The sequence below is a fragment of the Chelon labrosus genome, assembly GCF_963514085.1.
Source record: "Chelon labrosus genome assembly, chromosome: 3".
Lineage (NCBI taxonomy): Eukaryota > Metazoa > Chordata > Actinopteri > Mugiliformes > Mugilidae > Chelon > Chelon labrosus.
This window is the reverse complement of record NC_140339.1, coordinates 1,692,673-1,713,107: the sequence shown is the minus strand read 5'-3', so window position 1 is coordinate 1,713,107 and position 20,435 is coordinate 1,692,673.

The following is a 20,435-nucleotide window of genomic DNA, read 5'->3' as shown; positions in this document are numbered from 1 at the left end:
CTTTTTAGATATCTGCAGCATCACTATAATGATACGATCACTTCTTTAACCTCTGGTGTTTTTTTTATGACCTAAAAATCCACAATATAAACTCAAAGTAAGTTTGTGTGGTTATTTAAACTTACCACATATCTTGGACCCGTGTATTTACTGGAGACCCTGGTTTAAATAACAACTACATAATTCAGAAACTCAAGATTTAACTTTGAAGGAGGTTTTCTGAGTTCATGTTTTTATTTGAATTCCCTAATGAGAAAGAAGAAGAGGAAGATTTCCCTCTCTGGGTTTTCTTACGCCGTCAGTATTCAGACGGTAAACAATAACGCGCCTCTCCAGAGACGCTCGGCGCTCATTGTTTTCTGTTCCCTGCTTGTGTTGTAGTACGGCTACAGCTCTGCTTCTCCTCAGACTGAGAGGAAATTAACTGTTGAAGAGGTTTTGTTTGATTTTTTTTCTGCCACATCTGCATTTATTTAAAACTACTGCACCAGTTAGTAGAAAAAAATGTTTGATGTAGCTCTGCTTTGTTGGTCACAGGCCACCAGACAAAAAGACAAATTTACATATTTTGCGAACACGGTTAACATTTAAACCCGTCTCAGGTGTTTTCTGTGTGTTTGACTGTCAAAAGCCAAAAGTACAGAAACATCCAGAAAAGTTCTCTGTTGTCTAATCAGGTCAAGTGTTTTATAAGAGGAATGATTTTTAATTTATGCTTTGATTTTATCAAACTCAAAGGCACACAGCTGATGGCCTGACTAATATATCAGTTGAGCTTTTTAGATTTTCATTCAAACCAAACCCATGAAGTCTTTAGATCCTTCGCTGCAGCTTCAGATTGTGTTCCGCTTTATCCTGTTCGCTTGAATTATCCTTAAGATGTTTGTAGAACTTGACTGACTGTCTTTTGAATGAACTGGACCCAGATTAGAAAGACTCTCACCTCTTTATAAAGCTCCAAAATCACAAGTGCACAGATCCGTTTTGAAAGCTTTTAGTATTTCACAGGCTCAGTGGCCTCTGAAATAGTTCTTAACCACCGTGACTCTTCATAGAATCAGCTGTCTGACTAAAGGGTGTAACTGAGCAGAGCACGAAGGTCCCAGAACTCAACGGCTTCAAAAGTCTTCTACGTAGATGGAAAACCTGCTGGAAGCACTGCCATCAAGAAACAGCTCTGCATCAGTCAGGCCTTTATGGCAGAGCAGAGAGACTGAAGACGCTCTGAATAAAAGACGTCAGCCAGCCTGTTTGGAGATTTATCAGAAAAACTTAACTGAACTCTTTGAGCAATGATCTCTGCTCATCACCTGCTAAACAGCATCCCTGCAGTGAAGCACGGTGGCGGCAGCATCATGTTATGAGGCTGCTTCTTAGCAGCAGGGACACGGAGACTGGATAGGACTGAAGGAAGGACGGATGCACTGCCCTTGAGTCCAGGCTTAAAACCCACAGATCAATGGAGAGGCCTGAAGATGCAAATGCCACCCGTCTAATCTGACAGAGTTTATCTTCAGGAAGAATAAATCTGCTCAAATCCAGGTGTATAACGTCTGGAGAGACTAAATTAGCTAATTTATTAAGAAGACTATGCGTCCGTATTTATACAGCTGTTTGTTTCACGGGAGCATCTAGTAATGAAGACATAAGAGAATCAGACTTCCATGTCACAGTTACACACACACACACACATAAAGCGATATCTGTAAATTAGGTTTGGGATTTAGTCAAAGATCTAAAAGAAAGGGAGGACAAAAGGCATCACTGAGGTCTATCAGGACCAGGTACGATGCAGGAAGGAGCTCCATCTCTTTACCACATCTGGAGCACAGTTCAGGTTCAGACTTGTGTCATTTCTTAAGTACATCTGGTGCAATGAACCAGTCTGTACCTTGCATTCATCCGACCAAAGTTTTTTTTTTTTTTTTTTTTTTTTTTCAAATATTACGTTTAAATCTGATTCCAGTCTTAAACCTGGATGAGGACGCTCTTTCAGCGACATGTTGGTAGGGCCTGTGTGGTGTCCAGGTCGAGTCTAGATTTTTAATATTAAATCTGAAACAAGAGGAAGTCTGAACTCTTTCTAGATCGGGGATGGTCAGCTCAGTTTGATTTCAAAGGGTCGGACCAGAACAGAACAGAATAATAAGCTATAAAAATAACAACAACTCCAGATTATTCCTTTGTTTTAGTGCAAATGAGAACATGAAATTTTTCAGTTAAGGTGAACTTTCTTCTTCTTCCTCCTCCTCCTTCTTCTTCCTTCTTTCTCCTTTTCATCTTCCTCCTTCTTCTCCTCCTTGCCCATCTCCTTCTCCTCATCCTCTTTTTCCTCTTCCTTCTTATTCTTCCTTTTCTTCTCCTCCACCTTTGTAAACTCATTCCACAGGGGCCAGATTGGACCCACTGGTGGTGGGCCAGTTTTGGCCCGCGGGCCACATGTTCGACACCCCTGTTCTAAAGCAGCTGTACAGTGAGAATACTTCACATCTCTGTGCACACGATTTAACAGCCTCTCCTCCTGGTCTCTTGGGCCTTTCAGCCATTAGTCCGACCCTTTTGTAGCTCAACCTCTGAGTCCTGTGTACGTTACGCTCCACAGACCAGATACGAGGGAAGACGACGGTGGAAAGAGCTCCACTACGACATTTTATTCCTTCTTTCATCTTCAGCTCCTTGCTCATTTGTTTTATCCCCTCCTCCTCCTCCTCCTCTTCCTCCTCCTCCTCCACGCCCATCCTCAGAGACTTGACTGTGTACGCAGGCAGTTGCATCAACAGCGAGGCTACTGTGTAATCAGGTTAGATTGAATATACGTCTCTAATGTAGTTATTGTACAGGAGGCTCTAATACTGGGTCAAAACCTCCGCGTGTTACTAGACGTACACATGCAAATGATCGTGCTTCAGGGTACTCGGTTTACTTCATTTGTCACTGTAGAGATAGTAATTAGTAATATTTCGTGATGCTGGGTATTTCCTCATGCGGCAGGAAGAGTTGCACACACTACAGAAAATGAATAACCAGTGGCAGAAATCAAAATGCACAAAAGATGAAACCCTCCCCCACCTCCCTCACCCTTTTTTTTTATTTTTTTTTATTTTTCTTTCTTCAGGGACACAAGTGGGGAGGAAAAGCTGTTGTAGGTGGATGGCTGGATGTGATTAATGCTGGAGCTTTTGTGTTTTTAACGTGTTGCGTAATCATAAATGGGATCTGCACGGAACAAACTCTTAGTCTTAGAGAAACGTAAATCACGCCGCAGTTTCTAGAACATGTGTCGGCTGCAGCAGAAACACGGAGGGGGGGTGGGGGGTATTTTCTGCACTTCTAACTGTTAATATAAATCATTAAAGCTGGTAATATTTCTACACAGAAGGCTCTAGTGAGTTCATTTACGGTAGACCTCTCTGTTTCCTCTTCTCTTCTCTCTCTCCTCCCCACTCAGGGAGCCCTGGGTGCAACTGTGGACCCTCTGTCTTCTTGAGAGAGCTTCTCTCCTCGGGAGTTTATGGCTGAAATGGTACGTAGGCTCAGTCTAAGGCTTAAACATGTGGTTGTAAATTAAGGGGGTGAATAGAAGAGTGGCTGGAAGAGATGAATGCATGCCGCTGTTTTCATGCGTCACCTCAAGCTGAGGTGGAGTTGTGGCTAAAATCTGTCACCTCTGCACTTTTTTTGGAGATAAAATATCTACAAGGAGTCACTGTTTTTGTCTAAACCAGAGAAATGATCAAGCTTATTTAACTGTATCATGGTCTGCTATAGAAAACCACCTTAACCAATCATTTAATGGAGGAGAAACCTTGGTCCTAGCAGAGCAGCTGGCTGACGTTTAGCAGTGGTTGCTAACAGGTTAATAACAGCTCAGTAATCTCACACCAGTTTGTGCAAACTAGTGCAGGTCACTGGGAGGAAGGAGTCGGATTGGGAAGAAATCCCAGCAGCCTTCTGTCGATGTAGGTGCCCAACCAGGTGACTGACTCATCCAGGCAGAAGGAGCCTATAGAGGCCTTCATTAATCCTACATTATTCATTCAATATGAACAAAAGCCCTTTAAAAAAAGATGAAACAAGGCCAACTGGACTTAATGGGTTTCTTGAAGATGTTTCATCTAAGGAGCTTCTTCAGTTCTAAAAGACTGGTTGGGGGGGAGGGGGGTTAAAGAGGATCATCTGTGGGTGGTGCTCATCAGACGCTCACATGACTAGAGTCTGCTGGCAACCAGATACTCAGTCACCTGTGATTGGAGGGATTTGTTTTGGTCCTGTTTTCTTTCGCTAATGAATTTTATTCTAACTAATGAAACTTAGACTGCTGGGGATGGCTGCTGCCATCAAGGAGTGTCATTGCTATGGGGTGGGGGTGCCTGGTCTGGTCTAGGTGGGTGCTACATGTCTAAGTAACATCCACACCAATGAATGCCAGGTCCAGAAGTTTCCCAGCAGAACATTGAACTGTCACAAGATGGTTTAAATGTTATTTACCTGTCAGTTGTCATAATGTTGTGGCTGATTGGTGTATGTGTGTATATATGTATGCATGCTTGTACTTGCTTTGTATGATGAAAGACTTTGTTGTGTACGTAGCTGTAGCTGTCTAAGCTAATCACCACATTAAGCCCTGCCCCCAAACAATCTGATTGGCCCAACAGATCTTTGCAGGAGCAGAATGAGTTCCCAATGGAGAGGTTTTCCTGTTGGGCTGTCTCAGTCCTGCTCCACTGTTCACTGAGACGTTTACTAAGATAAAACTGACGGCAATTTATATTTTCCAAAGGAACAGCAGTAGAGTCAACTAGTCGGTACAACCCCTAGTGTGGAAGCAGCCAATTGAACGGCGAGTTTTATTTATTCCATTGGGTTCATAATTGTAAATCTGTGCCTCACTGACGTCCAGCTGCCCTCGTTTCAGCGTTTTCCAGCGTTCACAGACAGTTTAAGTGACATTTAATTCTCTTCTCTGAGTGTGGACGCAGCTTCTCAGCTTGGATGAAGACTGGACACAGATATGTTGAGTCATGTTGAATTACTCCAGGGAGCCGCTGATAGTTTTGTCCTTTTTTTGTGCGTTTTGTGCTTCAGAAGCAAACAGTCACTTTGAAGCAGTGGTAATAAATGAGAATTCTTTTGAGTGCCATGTTTTCATGGTCATTACAGCACATTATCCAAAGCACTCACCCAGCCTGTGATTGCTGCTGCTGCCTGGCTGTGTGTCTGTGTCGATGCGGTATACTGTTCATTTGGCAGTCTTTAAATCTGTGTCATTTATCTCATGCCGTTGCGTTGATTGTCCCCCCGTCGCTCTGCCTGCCGCTGATTGGACACTTTCTCTCCACTTGTCTTTTCTCCCCACTGATCCCAGCAGCCGCGGGACGGCTCAGTTTGAGATTTTGCCAGTTTCATCCTCCATTTTCCTCTAGTTTTGTGTTTCATAGTATGTTTTTTCTCCCCTCTCTTTATCTCAGCGCTGCCGTGGGATGTGCGATAACAGAGCTCTCCTATTGTTGCTGTTTCACTGTGAAGACGATGAGTGGTTTTTCTTTTTAAACCGGACTAATTCAGTCTGGACCCAGATGGCTGCTGTGTGAGGGAGCACGTTAGTCAGAAGACAATATGACTGCACTGAGATAAAAAGTGGGACACGCAAAGAAAACACTGGAGGTCTGAGTGTGTCTGTGGCTGTGGGTGGGCAGAACGAATGACCAGCCAAACCGAGCAAAACCTGAAAGTGAGGGGCACAACTTTGATCCAGCAGTCCAGCTCTGAGTCACGGTCCTTTGGTCCCAGAGCGCTGCTGGTTTTTAAACTGCTGTAGTTGCAGTTCTTGATTATGCAGCTAAAATGAAAATCAGCAACACTGCAGAGAACAAGAGACCTTGGACAAAGGCAATAACCTTTTAAAAAGTCCAAACGTTGGTAGAATCTCCAAAAAAAAAGTTTCTTGAAGATGTTTCACCACTCACACAATTAGTTTCTTCTGCTCTTGAAGACAGGTATGGTTCAAATATGAACATCTGTGGGTATTGCCCAGTACAAAGACAATATAAAGATGGACGGTGGAACTGCTCCTCAAAAGTGAAGCCGAAGCAAGTAGAGCTCCCCCTGGTGGCTGGCTGCTAGTCGCCGTGCTGACCATTCCGCAAAGCGTCCCGTTGGACCGTGAGAATTAGAATTAGAGTTAGAAGAAATCTAACATGTCCTTGTAGCTGGTGGAGGTAGAGCAGAGCGTAGTATTAATTAAACTAAAACATGAGGGAGTCTGGAGGAAGTGTGGGCGGGGCATCGATATCACGGCATCGATATCACGGCTCCACGTGGCTCCACCCTCAGACCGTACTGATCTGTCGCCAAGAAGAGACTGGACCATCTGACTGACAATGGTTCGTTAGAGCACCATTCATCATTAACAGACACTAGTTTCACCCACACCCACAGATGGCCGTGGCTACGGCATCAGCCCAGACCTTAACGCTGTAACCTGACGTGCACCTCCCCAGAAATGTAGCTATGAGTCACGGCGACGCAAACCACAAGAGCTGTGATTGGTCCGGTTGGTCCAGCGTGTTTCCACTTTAGTATTTCCGGCTGCTTCTCCATCTCCACAATTTTCCAATTGATTGTTTTGGTTCAATAAAGATGGAACACATGGAGGAAAGGTTGACTGAGGAGGTTCAGAGATACAGACATTTGTACGACTCGTCTTTGGAGAAATTTTGGCGAAGGTTTCAGTCGCCATTGTTGAAAGTGAAGCAGGAAGTAGAAACAAAAATTAACCAAAAAAAAAGACACAGTGCTGGCTAGTGTCTGGGTGGAGATGTTACAGAGCAAGACAGACTGATGAGGTTCAAGTAGAAATGACTCACACCGTTGGTAGGCTACGACGTCTATGTATAAATGTGTTTTAGGAAGAATTTAAGGCGTTGAGAAAGAGTTTAGTTTTGCTAAAATAAAAAGCTGCATTTCCTTCTCGTTAACTCCGACATAGCTCTATGTCAAAATCAGCAACATGACTGAAAGAGAGAAGTGTGTAAGGCAGTAGACCTTTTATTCAAAGTTAATCACTAATCATTAAATACTGAACAAACACATCTTTACGTTTACATTCCCATCACATCTAAAGATGAGATTTAGATTCTGATTGTTCCTTCATTGTTCTCTTCTAATCACCTCTCACACTGTTGGTGGAAGCGGCGCACATAGCACACCACTGCACACTGACCCACTTTTATAACATACAGAGTGTATTAATAATTCATTTTCTATATGTTCCTAGCGTGTGTGTGTGTGTGTGTGTGTGTGTGTGTGTGTTGCCTTTAGTTTACTGAGGAAAAAGATCAACAAGGAACTTTACACAAGAGACGATTCTCTGCTGAAGCTGCACTGTGGTTTCTTATATTTTATTCAAGTGAAATTGTGCAAACAATAAGAAATTACTGACTGGCTGCACGTTTTATGAAATCTATTCTTAACAGTCCAGTTAAAATGATCTTCTGTCGATTCATAAAAGCCGTTTCCTGCGTCGCTACGGTCCCGTGAGACTGGATGTGGACGACAAATCTCACAAGGCAGCGAAACGAGATTAGTCGTCGTGTGAGGGAGACACAGAAAAACGACAGAATCTCCAACTCTGAGAGCAGCGTCAGGACTGAAAGAGGACTGGATTTAAAAAGTCTGAGGACAGAGAAGAGCTGGACAAGAACAAAGACACAAGAAAGATGAGAAACTAGAGGGAGAGTCCTATAGAGATGCAACAAATCTCTTGAAGATGTTTGGAAACTGAAATATCTTGATGTCCAGACAGACTCAGTGTATCTGTGGATTGTTCTGTTATAGGAATAAACTACTGACATAATAGTTTGAGCCAAAAGAAGTCTAACAATAAATGTATAAAAACAGCCAAAAACTCAACTGCAAAAGCACACCACTCCATGAATGTAGAAATGACATAAAAGTGTTAAAAGTGTTAAATTTAGTCCCCCTGCTACCAGGGATGTCAGACCTTGACACATGGGGCCTTTAGCCCACATTCACACGGCCACGCGGACCCTGTAAGAGCTGAGGAGTCTGAAAGTGTCCACATAATGAGCTGGAGGTCCTTAAAGAAGCCCATTAGCTCTAATAAGCTGCTGCTTCTGTCAACCTGGGGGTGGGACTGCAGCCTCCTTGTATTGTACAGAATACAGCGCACACTCTCATCTTTCTTCCTGCCTCTCGACCATTTATTTTTTTTCACCCCTGGCTCTTATTAATTTGTCCGGCACAAACACAATCACACGAATGCATGGACAAGCACACACTCTACGTCCTTGTTTTCCACAGATTTGTTCCTCTGGGAGACGTCTGTCCTGTCCCTGGTGTCTGTCCTGACAGTTATTGATCAGGGACGACGGATGCTCCAGCTTGATCTCTCAGTGAGGAGGACTCATTACTCTGCTGCTGCTCTTATCTGAGCTAATGCTAGCAGTGGCAGCGTGGAGGGGCTGAGGGTGGGGTGCAGGGGGTAACACTCCACGTTTGTTTTCTTTAAGAGGAGTCTGTATTTAAATTTAGTTCTCCTTTGCTTCTTCAGCATCATTAGCCTGGTGTAGCCTGGTTTAACCAAAACTGATTAGAACATACGTCTGCATCAGCTGGATAGTCCTGCAATCAATCAGAGCAAATAAGTGTGTGACATTAAGAGGTTATGGATTTATGCCTTGATCCCTGTTTCGTTCTTTAAAGTTATTTTTCTGTTGCTATATTTTAAAACAAACAAAACGTCAGACTCCAAACATGTCTTCATCACCACATTAAGCCCTAGGGATGCACCGAAAATCACAACATCCTGTTTCGGCCGTGTTGTTTCAGCGATAAGTGGCCCGAAACTGCATTTTCGGTTTTCGGCCGAAAATTTATCAGCGAAACAACATGGCCGAAACAGGATGTTGTGACGATGCAAGCAACAACCGCAGCAATTTTCGGCCGAAAATGGCCCAAAAGTGCATTTCCAGTTTCCGGCCGAAAGTTTTCGGTGCATCCCTATTAAGCCCCGCCCCTAATGATTTGATTGGTCTGCCAGATCTTTGCAGGAGCAGAATCAGTTCCCAACAGAGAGACTCCAGATCAACTTTCTGCTGCAAAACATTTGTAGGCGCTGAAGTTGTCTTGGCTTGCAGGCTACAGCACCGATAGTTGTCTGTGCATCAGTTAACTCAGCTTCTTTTAAGGGCACCAATTGGATAAAATGTGAATAAACACAATTTTAGGAAGCTTTCACACTTAGATGGTTTGTTCCAGATACCAGGAGCGTCTATTCCTCAGGTTGGTTTCGTTTGTTCTGGTGTGAAAACAGCAATCACACTCGGTTCTGGAACAAATTTACCGAGCGGTTCGTTTGTGATGTGAACACGTTACCCACAAGCCAATACGACTTCCTTCTAATGCTAGACCAAGTAGTTCACCTGGACGAGTGTGCATTCAACAGAGGAGTGTCTAAACATTGTTTTCCACTCGTAGCCTCGATGCTTCATAGACAGAACTTTAGTACCTCAACCACAGAGCAGCAGTAAATGCCAGCGGCCACGCTCGTTGATGATGCTCTAGTTTAAGTTGGATTATTTCCTGATTGCCTGAAATCCACAATCTCTCAGAAAATTATAACAAATCACCAAAACTGCCTCACACAACCATGCCCTGTGAAGACAAACTGACGAAACAACACTTCACCAGTTACTCCTAGAATCAGAACAGAATATATAAAATATCACAACAGCACATCACGAGGTGAAGCTCCTCTAACAACTTTATATTTACAGGCCAACATGTTTGCACGTTGGCAAAAACATTTGAGCTGATAAGATGTACGAGAAGGAAGATATGTACAAAATAATGTTGGTTAAATTACAGGAGGATAGCAGGAGGTGCCTGGCTTTAATTCTTTCCGGGGAGGAGGTGAAAAATGATCCACATACGCTGTTAAACTGGAAAATGCATGTTTTTTTGACCCTCCACACACGAGGAGCTGGAAAATTACTCATTAAAAAACACAGGATGGAGTCTGAAAGCAGCAGCCGTGGTTTCAGGCTGGATAACAAGACGTTGGATGTTTTTCCTGCTCGGATCGCATTGTTAGAAAGAAAAGAGAATTACTCAATTACTGGCGTCTGGGTGTGAATGCTGGCGTGAACAGGATCTTCAGATTCTGTGATTGAGCATCTGCAATTGTTAACAACAAATACCTACACAATACCCAGCTAGTCCATAAAATAAGCTGAATGAACACATCCTCATACGTTAACAACAAAATAAGACCATTACCAAAGAATCAACACTAGGGATGGGCGATATGGACTAAAATATTTATCCCGATAATTTCTGGTATTTATCACGGTAACGATAAAAATGACGATAAATAAACACCAATTCAGCCTAATCTTTTTGACTATAATGCATCGGCAAGTTTTATCTGAGTTGCTGTTTTTTTACCGGACTCTTTGGATGAAGTCGACGCTGCTTCTGCATCCTTGTGCATTTTCTGTCTTTCTTCATATTTTGGTTTGTGCTTGTGTTTGAGGTGGTGGAACAAATTAGTGGTGTTACTGTCCTTTTTATGCACTATTTGTTTGCAAACCTTGCATGTTGTAATTTGCTGCTCCGCATCAGACTTTTTAACTCCTTCATGCCTAGTGTCGCGAATTTGCGACGCACTGTTTCCGTTCAGACTGCAGCCGAAATAACACATGTAATACTCCATTGTCGGTTTGTGCACATTCACAAAATTCCTAGGAACCTTTTGCAAGCACTAGTTTCTCGTAGGACCGGCCGGAGTGGTAAGCAAAAATACAAATATTTCATTTCTTTATATAACTGAAAAATCAATTCAGGTGTTAAGGGGTTAAAACCAAACCAGATAATGGAGGTGGAGCCTCGTTTAGGAACAAGCTCCTCACTGCCCGGTGTATCTGCTCTGCTTTCCGCCATTGTCAATTTGTCAATATTCCATACGTGTTGTGCTGCGAATGTGTTGCGCACATATGTACGTCATCAATGGGAATTTATCGTTTTTATCGCGGGATGACATATTCTTACCGTGGGGAATGTTTTTGACGATATATCGTAAACGATGAAATATCGCACATCCCTACTCAACACAACATACAGTACAGAGTAGTTTGAAGGGTGGACGTGTATGACTGTTTAATGTAGAGCAAGACTTCACTTTTCAAAGAGGACGAGTGGGTGGTGTCAGACTCTGGACTTTTAGCTAGAAGACTGGTTTATGTCTCGAATTCGAGAATTTCTTATCACACATTTGAATTAGGATTCAGATGTTCTCTTATGTACTTGCACGTGCACTTCATTCACTGAAGAATCCACTTTGGTGAGTGGTGACACATCTCACCATCAAACAAAAAAAATCCAGTATCCTTTGTTTTAGATAGGCCTTGACCTGGATGATTGAGAATCTTCACACACATACAGTTTATTCACATTAATTCAGAGGATGTCTCAAGTAATCAGCTTTTAAAAATATCAACCAATAGTGTTGCTTTTCTGTTCCCTTATAATTCATAAACACACCTCAGATAATCACATCAGCGTTTTCTGGATCATGCAAAATATTAATATTATTATATTTAAAAAAAGGTGCGTCTATTAAAAGAGAAAAAAAATAAAATGATTAATCCTGCCACTCAAAAATAAAACCCTACGTTAACTTTCTTCTGTTAAATTCCTGTTAACAATATAACACAGTGACGCTGTGGAAAGCAAGCAGAATCTAAAGTGCAGTAGTAAATCATTTTACCCTACAGAGGGCAGCAATATTCTTTGTCACGTTAAAACTGCCAAAAATGAAGCTAAAGATGAAATTGAGTAGAAACAAATGAGAAGAAATTAATAAAGAAAGAAAAGATCTTTCAAATGACAAGTTCAGCTCAAAGCCCGGCCAGATCGTTATATGCATGTGAAATGAATTATGAACTGAGCATAGAGCTTTCTGCTCAACTCAGGTGCTGATAAGAGGAATAGAAATTTGAAAACTGTCCCTTCCATTAATTAATCCGCATTAACGTGCATTAACTATGGAAATCATACAATTGATCGTGATTAAATATTTTACTCTACTGACAACAACGTGTCTGTCTGAACCAACAACAAAGGCATGTCACTACAGAGAACTGTGCCTGAGATCTCTAATTCCTTTACACCATTTTTGTCCAAAAACATCCTTCCTTCATTTCTGTGAACATGCCCTGTGGTTTATTGTGTTTTTATCCCACACACACTCTTTCCTGCTGCCACAGACTTTCACTAGAACACCACATGTGGCTTCCTCCAACCTTGAAAATGGTTCCCAACAAATGAACCATTTCCTCCTTTCAGAGATTCGGTATATTTCTGTCGTTTATGTCCTTGTGGCTGACAGTGAAGTGTTGAGGATTTCTTACCAGGCTTTTAAAAGAAAAAGAAAAAAAAAAGACACTTTTGGCATTTGAGTGTTGTTGTTGCTGTTGTGTTGTTGTTCAATATCAGGCAGGTCAAACTCATTTTAGTTCAGGGGCCACATACAGCCCAATTTAATCTCAACAGAATAGAATAACAAGCTATAAGTAACAACTCTTGATTTTTCCCTTTGTTTTAGTTCACTTTTACAATACATTTTAATGAACAACCTGAATTTTCTTAAGAAAAATAAGTACAGTTTCGTCATGTTGCTGCCTCCTACTGTTTATTTCTGGGTCTCCGTGTTGTGTTCTGGTGGACAAAGTAGGAGTAGGTGCCAATTTTATGGAAACATTTGGACTTAATGTCTTCTATGTCACTTTCACACTTTGCAAATTAATCCTACGGATCAGATTAGACCCCGGGCCGTATGTCTGACAGCCCTGTTCTAGATTTTTGGAAGCTTGTCTTGCTTTGAACTTTTTTCATATTCACTTTTTACCTTTATGTCAACTTTATCCTTTAACTAGAGTTCAAGGAAAGGTCCATCTCATAAATGTCACTGACTGAAATAAAGGCCATAGGCTGATGAGGATTTAAAATCACTGGAGGACAAGGGGTTTACCCATGACATGACTCTTCCAAGACTCCCTCCTCCTATTGGCTGTTCGGTGTTGAGCTATGTTTGATAAAACCAGACACTTCCTGCAGATGTTTTCTGTTAAAAGCCAACGAGGAAACGGGAAGTTCATTAACAGCCCCTGAATTAATGAATTACAGAGCAGGATCGGTATTTCTGTTAAAACAAAGCTCTCTGCAGTGGAGGTGGATGAAAAGCCGCTGCTTGAGAATTAAACATATTTATGTATGCAGATTAAATCTTTGCACTGCATATGTCGCCGCTTACACTCGCTCCGACTGTCAGATAAGCAGTTTAATTAGTGTTTGGTTTTTGCCTTAATCACATGAATTCGTTTAATGGCGCCCAGCGTGGCGCAACGCATGTTAATGTGGAAGCTTCAGTCAAGGCCAGTTTGGTGATAATTAACTTTGATTTGAGGCTTGAAAATGGTGTCGACTGATGATGCTGATCGTGAAAGGACTGTTTATTGTAAGGATGTCTTGGTCGGTACCGGGGGATCGGTATTGGGCTTCAGCCAAACCTGATCTTTTGTAGTTACTTAGTTTAGGTGTCAGAGCCGCCAAAAATCAAAGAAGAAGAAGACCTAAAATCAGGTGATTAAACATGCCTAATCTGCGGAAGAACTTCCAAATCTTCCAGAGAGGGTTAGGGAGTTTATGGCAGTGTTGGATGACCAGAACATTTCTGGAGTAGAGAACACAAGGTACCAGCTACCCTCTCCTCACTACATTAACTTTGACAGAAAGATTTATTGGACTGAATCCAGTCCACTCTAGGAGAAGACAAGGAAGACAAGGACAGACTTTAGGAAGCTACAGGAGACCAACTCTAGGAGAAGACAAGGAAGACGAGGACAGACTTTAGGAAGCTACAGGAGACCAACTCTAGGAGAAGACAAGGAAGACAAGGACAGACTTTAGGAATCTATTTAAGATGTTAAAAGATCGGTATCCGGTCATTGGGACAAGAAACCCTGATCAGGACACATCTAGTTTTCAGTACGATGGATGGATTGGAGGTGACGCTTTTGAATGAATCACTTCAACGACAACATTTTTCCTCTCGTGTTTCTACCAGAAGCAAAGTGAATCGCGTGTGGTCCCATCTTCTCAAAGCGCCGTTATTTCCACTCAGACTGAAACAAGTTTTAAAATGTTATCGTTGCACTTCATTGGTATTTCTCACCACTTTCCTCCCTCGTGCCGGGATCTAATTGGGGCGGCCGCTTAATAGATTTGCAGGCGTTGCATTGTGCGCTCGAAAACGGGCGGCGAGATAAGGCCGAGATGATTGCTTTCGTTTAAGAGGCTGCCACCCTCTCTGTCTGCCATTTAACTCGCAGAATGGGTTTGTGCCTCTTCTCCGATTCAAGATGCTCGCAGCGGTTTGGAGCAGAAGAAAAGCAATTTCACACCAAAATATACACAAGAGCCGGGGAACTAACAACAGAAGACACAGAGTATTAGGTGGTGCACAAGCAGCTCATTCCCCCTGTGTCATCCAGCCTCTGCTCTCATATTGATAAGATAAACAGCAGTGTATACCTTCGGCTTGGAGATCCAAGGAACCTTTCCGGTTGCAGGAGGATGAGCCGTGACATTTGTGCAGTGGAGACCAAGTGTCCTTTCTTTATTTATTTATTTCGTGGCCGATCCCATTATGGAGAGTGATCCGAGACGCAGATTCTCTGGGAGATTCTTGGTCTTATCTGCTGAAAGGAGGCTCTGCAGAGGTCTGAAGCTCACAAAGGGAGAAAGGTTTTATCGCTCTGACCATTATTGAAGCCTCTTTTTCATTTGTTTGCCCTGTAGCCTGAGAGGAGGGGCCACGGTGGCCCATTGTCTGAATCTGGAGCTGCCAATAACAATTATTGTGTGTGTGTTTGTGTGGGTGTTATGGCCGCCTCACACCGAGAGGCATCGGCATAATGGTTAGAGAAGTACTTGATGAATGGACGCTCAGTGGCTCAAGAATCTCATTAAGCTGATGTCTCCAGAGACAGTAAACGTCCCACGGAGACAACATCTACTTTAACTGACTCCTCAATAAACGGTTTACAACGTTCACGTCCCACAACAGAACGCAGCTTTTTAAAATGCATGCCAAGTGAAGGAATAACAAAAAGAGAGGCTTTTAATGTTTCACTAAGAACAAGTAACCTGAGTGAATGAGGTTAGTCTCATTTTAAAGTGTAAGAACTTTGATCACACTCATCAACTGATGTCAAAAACCCTGGGTTTACACGGATTTACAAAGACAGCGAAGAAAATACTGATGTTTCAGTCATACAGGAGTCAGTGTTTCCATTATACTCGTTAGAGACCAAGCAGTGAGTTTTATTCACCCAACAAAAGCAAAAAAAAATAAAAAATCTAATTACAAAATGATGTAGGCCTATAAAAGAGGTCAATGAAATGTAACCGAACAAACTGACCCAATAAAATGAAACACAAAGGTCCTGTTCAGATCTCACATTAACACCTGTCCAGGTTAAACAGGTCCAGGTGTGAACACTGATCTGGTCTCTAGAGTCCAGGTTAAACAGGTCCAGGTGTGAACATTGATCTGGTCTCTAGTGTCCAGGTTAAACAGGTCCAGGTGTGAACACTGATCTGGTCTCCAGGATCCAGGTTAAACAGGTCCAGGTGTGAACACTGATCTGGTCTCCAGGGTCCAGGTTAAACAGGTCCAGGTGTGAACACTGATCTGGTGTCAGCTCACATGTGGAGGTGGTCTGGGACACATGTGACCTCCTTCCTTTGGTAGTGTGAACACACAATGAGTCCTGGGTCACATTAAAGACCACCTACTCAACAGGGCTGATCTGAGGAAGAGGAGTTTAACTCATTCATTCAACCACTAGTAGAAATGATCACATGAATCAGTGATGTCTGTTCATTAGTGATGAGAGCCTTTTAAAAGATTCTGGTCTTGGAGCTGAGAACCAAACTGAACTAGAAACTAATCTGAACTAGTTCTCTCCCCAAGTAATCTTTACTTCCTTCCTTCCCCCTCCTTACACCCTTACCTCCATCTTTCTTTAATTTCCCGTTCATTCTTTCCTTCCCCTTCCTACCTGCCCCCTCCCTCCTTCCATCCTTCCTTACCTTCCTTCTTCCTCTCTCTACCTGACATCTATCCTTCTTTCCCTCCTTTCTTTTATCCTTCCTTCCATTGTTCTTTCCTTCCTTTGTTCCTTCCTTCCTTCCTTCCTTCCTTCTCTAAAATAACTGCCATCATAAATAAATCAGATCTTAACATGTGAGAGTCTTTCCATCTTGTTCCAACATCTGGATCATGTCTCCAAGTCAACCAGCAGCTGTTGATGGTTCTGATCCAGCGGTAGGTAGAGATCCATTAGAGACAGCAGCTGCTACAATATTCTACTGACCACATGATGGCGCTGCTGATTTACAGACACACAAACTGAGATCAGCTCTCAAGTGCTGGCTGGGGACGCATGTGGAGACACATTTAGATTAAGACCAGTTGGAGACACAGGGACGTAGAGATGGACAGGTGAGACCAGACTGACCAGGTCTGATCTTCATATAACTCAATGAGTGGAATTATTTGTAGTTATGTTCATGCAGTGATCTATGATAAGGAGGATCAGGGACCAGTGGTTTTCCTGAAGCTCACTGAGACCTTCACTCTGTGGAAGTGAAGCATGTTGTTAAATTTTCCAGCTTCCTGTCCCAAATAAAGGTCCTAAAGTGAGATAAAGATTAGATGCAGATGTGTTTTTCTGTGTCTCCAGTGCTGCCGTGTGCTGGCTCAGTGTTCAGGCTCGATCAGCGCTGTAAGTGGACTTTACCTCGTGTGTTATCTGAGAAACGCTCCCGTTGGATTCAGCCGACTACTTTCCAGAAGATTTCACATGTTTCTCCTGCAAAACAAGTTTACCCGTATAACAAACACACAGAGGAGGAATAGCTTTGATAAATTGTCTTCGGAAAACAACTCGGTTATTATTTTACCTCGTTACAGTGAAGCTGTGTGTGGAACAGAAAAACACGTTTCGGAGCCGAGATTTAAAAACCACCACGAAGCTCTGTCTTTTTACACGTTTAAACTAAAACATAAATGTGGCAGCAGCTTATTTTCATTTTTCAATTTCGTTTATATTTTGATATTTGACATTTTTGGCTGAAGAGTTTGTGTTTTCATCTTCACATCTTGCTTTTTACAGCGTTGAATGTCTGTTTTTAATGTGATTGAGTGACAGTATGACGAAGACGTCTGAGGACCTTGTTGGGTCAATGTTATTCACTTCTCCTGTCAGTGGTCATAATGTTGTGGCTGATCGGGGTATGACACTTTCTATAAATCATATTCACGTGAATCAACTAGATGAACTGTGATTCTATTCATCACCAGCTTCCATAGCTCGGTCCCTGTTGTGACTTTTATCTAATTGAAAATCGTTGCTTTAATAAAAACAAGCAGACGCTGCATCACACAGTAAATGCCACAGTATTTATTGGATGAGCCGGTCCATCATCCAGTGGCTGAATCATGAGAGTGAAAGCCAGCTGGCCGCGTCTTTCACAGTCTTAAGCTTCATCTTTGTGGTGACCGTGCAGGTTTTAGAAGAAAAACCGGCGTCATCCTGGACATGAGCCGTTTTTAAAGCTCGTTGTTGTGTTAATGTGTGTGAGCTTCTGCTGTCTCACACAGTGGCGGCGCATCAGTTAGAATACATGAGGAGGCTTTACTTGGACGTTACTTAAAGGCTGAATTGATGCCAAACAACCATGCAGCTGGTTAATCGGTTTATTTGTTCTTTAATATAATTATAGGGAGCCTGGGTATGAATGAGACATTTCCTGTTTGTGTGTATCAAGCAGTATCTTGGGAACTTCTACAGTTGTTCACTTGAATTCAGATTGCCACTCTAAGGAATTTTTAACTAAATCAAGATTAAACTGCAAACCACTGCGCTAAAGATTTGGAACAAGTTATATGAAGCCAGAATCCCTGATCTCATATCTACAGTAAAAATACAAGTATAAATCTAGGCATGTCCCATTCTAGTTCTAGTTTGCTCCTAATCTGATCTGATACCGGCCGATCTGAGTCCAGATCTTAAAAGTCTTTAAGTTCCTCCCCTTCTTGTTGGTAAATATCACCCCATCCTCCTCTCTTTCCCTCTGGCTGCATTACTTTTTTATGGAGACACTGATTCTTCCCTCAAACATCTTCTCGGTGCCAGTGGTGAAGCTTTAACCGTCTTAACCTTCTGTTTGTTGGATGCATCGTGTCTCTCTGGGTCAAAAGTGCATTTATGGCTTTGTATGTTCAATTTTACACACACACATTGTGTCTGACGCACCTCTTGTTTTATGAACCTCACACATTTGTGTCTCCTAAAAAAACAAAACAAACCCACAAACGTTCTCCTTCAATCTGAAAGAGAATGACTCATGAGAACCCACCACGACTGTAGTTAATGAATTGTCATGCGTCTGCTTCTCGGGGAAAGAAGTTTTCAGTCATTGGACATGAAACGAGGATAACCGAGGGAGAGGGGAGAGAGTGACGGAGCAGATAAAAAGAGGAGTGAAGGAGGAGGAGGAGGAGGAGAGGATGGCCTACTACACCGCTCCATTTAGACTCTTATCAATTTGTTGGAACTCCGCTGTGTGTTGGCCTCTTTACACTGACTCATCTACAGAGACATGGAGGAGGGAGGGGCTGGGTGGAGGGATGATGAGTCAGGTGAAGCAGAGGTCTGTTTGGGTGGAGTCAGGTCAGACCTGGTTAATGATGATGTGATTAGAAACGAAATGAAAGCATGAATGATGGGCAACAAAGCATTGATGCAAAATCTGAAGAAGAAGGAGAAGGAAAGAAATAAGAGGAAGAAGAGGCAGACAGGGAAGAATAAAAAGAAGAAGAGGAAGAAAAAGGAAGTAGAAGAGGAAGAGCACGATGAAGAAAGAGAAGGGGGAGAAGAAGAGGAAGGAAAGGAAGAAGAAGAAGAGGAAGGAAATGAAGAAGGAAATGAGGAAGAAGGAAGAAGAGGAAGGAAAGGAAGAGGAAGGAAAGGAAGTAGGAAATGAGGAAGAAGGAAGAAGAAAAAGGAAAGGAAGAAGAAAATGAGGAAGAAGAAGGGAAGAAGGGAAGGAGGAAATGAGGAAGAAGAAAAAGGGAAGAAGAAGAAAAAGGGAAGAAGATGAGGTAGTCCTCTGTTAGTCAGTGACTAGTGTACTGTGGATGTGTGGTGAGGTGGTAGTAGTTGATCATCTAAACAGAATCCATGGAGTCCACTCAGTCAAAGGCTGCACCCAAACAACAACAACAAACACTGAACGTTTAAAAGAAGAGAAAAGTTTCCTGGAGACAGCGTCAAGGAGAAACATCTTCCAGAGAGGGTTAGGGAGTTTATGGCAGCGTTGGATGACCAGAACATTTCTGGAGTAGAGAACACAAGGTACCAGCTACCCTCTCCACACTACATTAACTTTGACTGAAAGATTTATTGGACTGAATCCAGTCCACTCTAGGAGAAGACAAGGAAGACAAGGACAGACTTTAGGAAGCTACAGGAGACCAACTCTAGGAGAAGACAAGGAAGACAAGGACAGACTTTAGGAAGCTACAGGAGACCAACTCTAGGAGAAGACAAGGAAGACAAGGACAGACTTTAGGAAGCTACAGGAGACCAACTCTAGGAGAAGACAAGGAAGACAAGGACAGACTTTAGGAAGCTACAGGAGACCAACTCTAGGACATTTAGGATCATATCAGGATCAACGTTAAAAGGTCGTTACTGGATCAAAGGTTGTGTCTGTACAGTTCTACTCTCAGCTCATATGAGGAGATTTGAAAGCATGATGCCTTCCTCTGAAATCCCCCGTTGGTGTTCATGTTTCCAGTATTTATATCACAGCTACACGTGAGCAATTGGGGTGGGAAATACACAAGAGGGTTACCTAGGCAACCAGAGCCTGGAACGGCCACGGAGAGATGGACGATTATTGTCAGTTTATGAGACTGTTCACCAGATCAGTGCAGCGATGCAGACAATAAGAGTGAAGCATCGAGAGAGAGAGAGAGGTTCAGCAAATCTCCATGGGTGGAATCAAAACCAGGGTGTGAGGTGGACATCTTAGTCAGCTGGTCCCCATGACGCCCCGGGACCGGTTCCCTTTATGCTTCTTTGTCATGATCATAACCTCAGGGTCACCGCCATGATTTTAGAACATATGCAAATTAACTTAATAATTTCCACAGTTCTGCTCTCTGTCGAAACTAATCAGCCTCTATGTCCACTATGAATGTACACCGATCAGCCACAACATTATGACCACTGACAGGAGAAGTGAATAACATTGACCATCTTGTGACAGTTCAGTGTTCT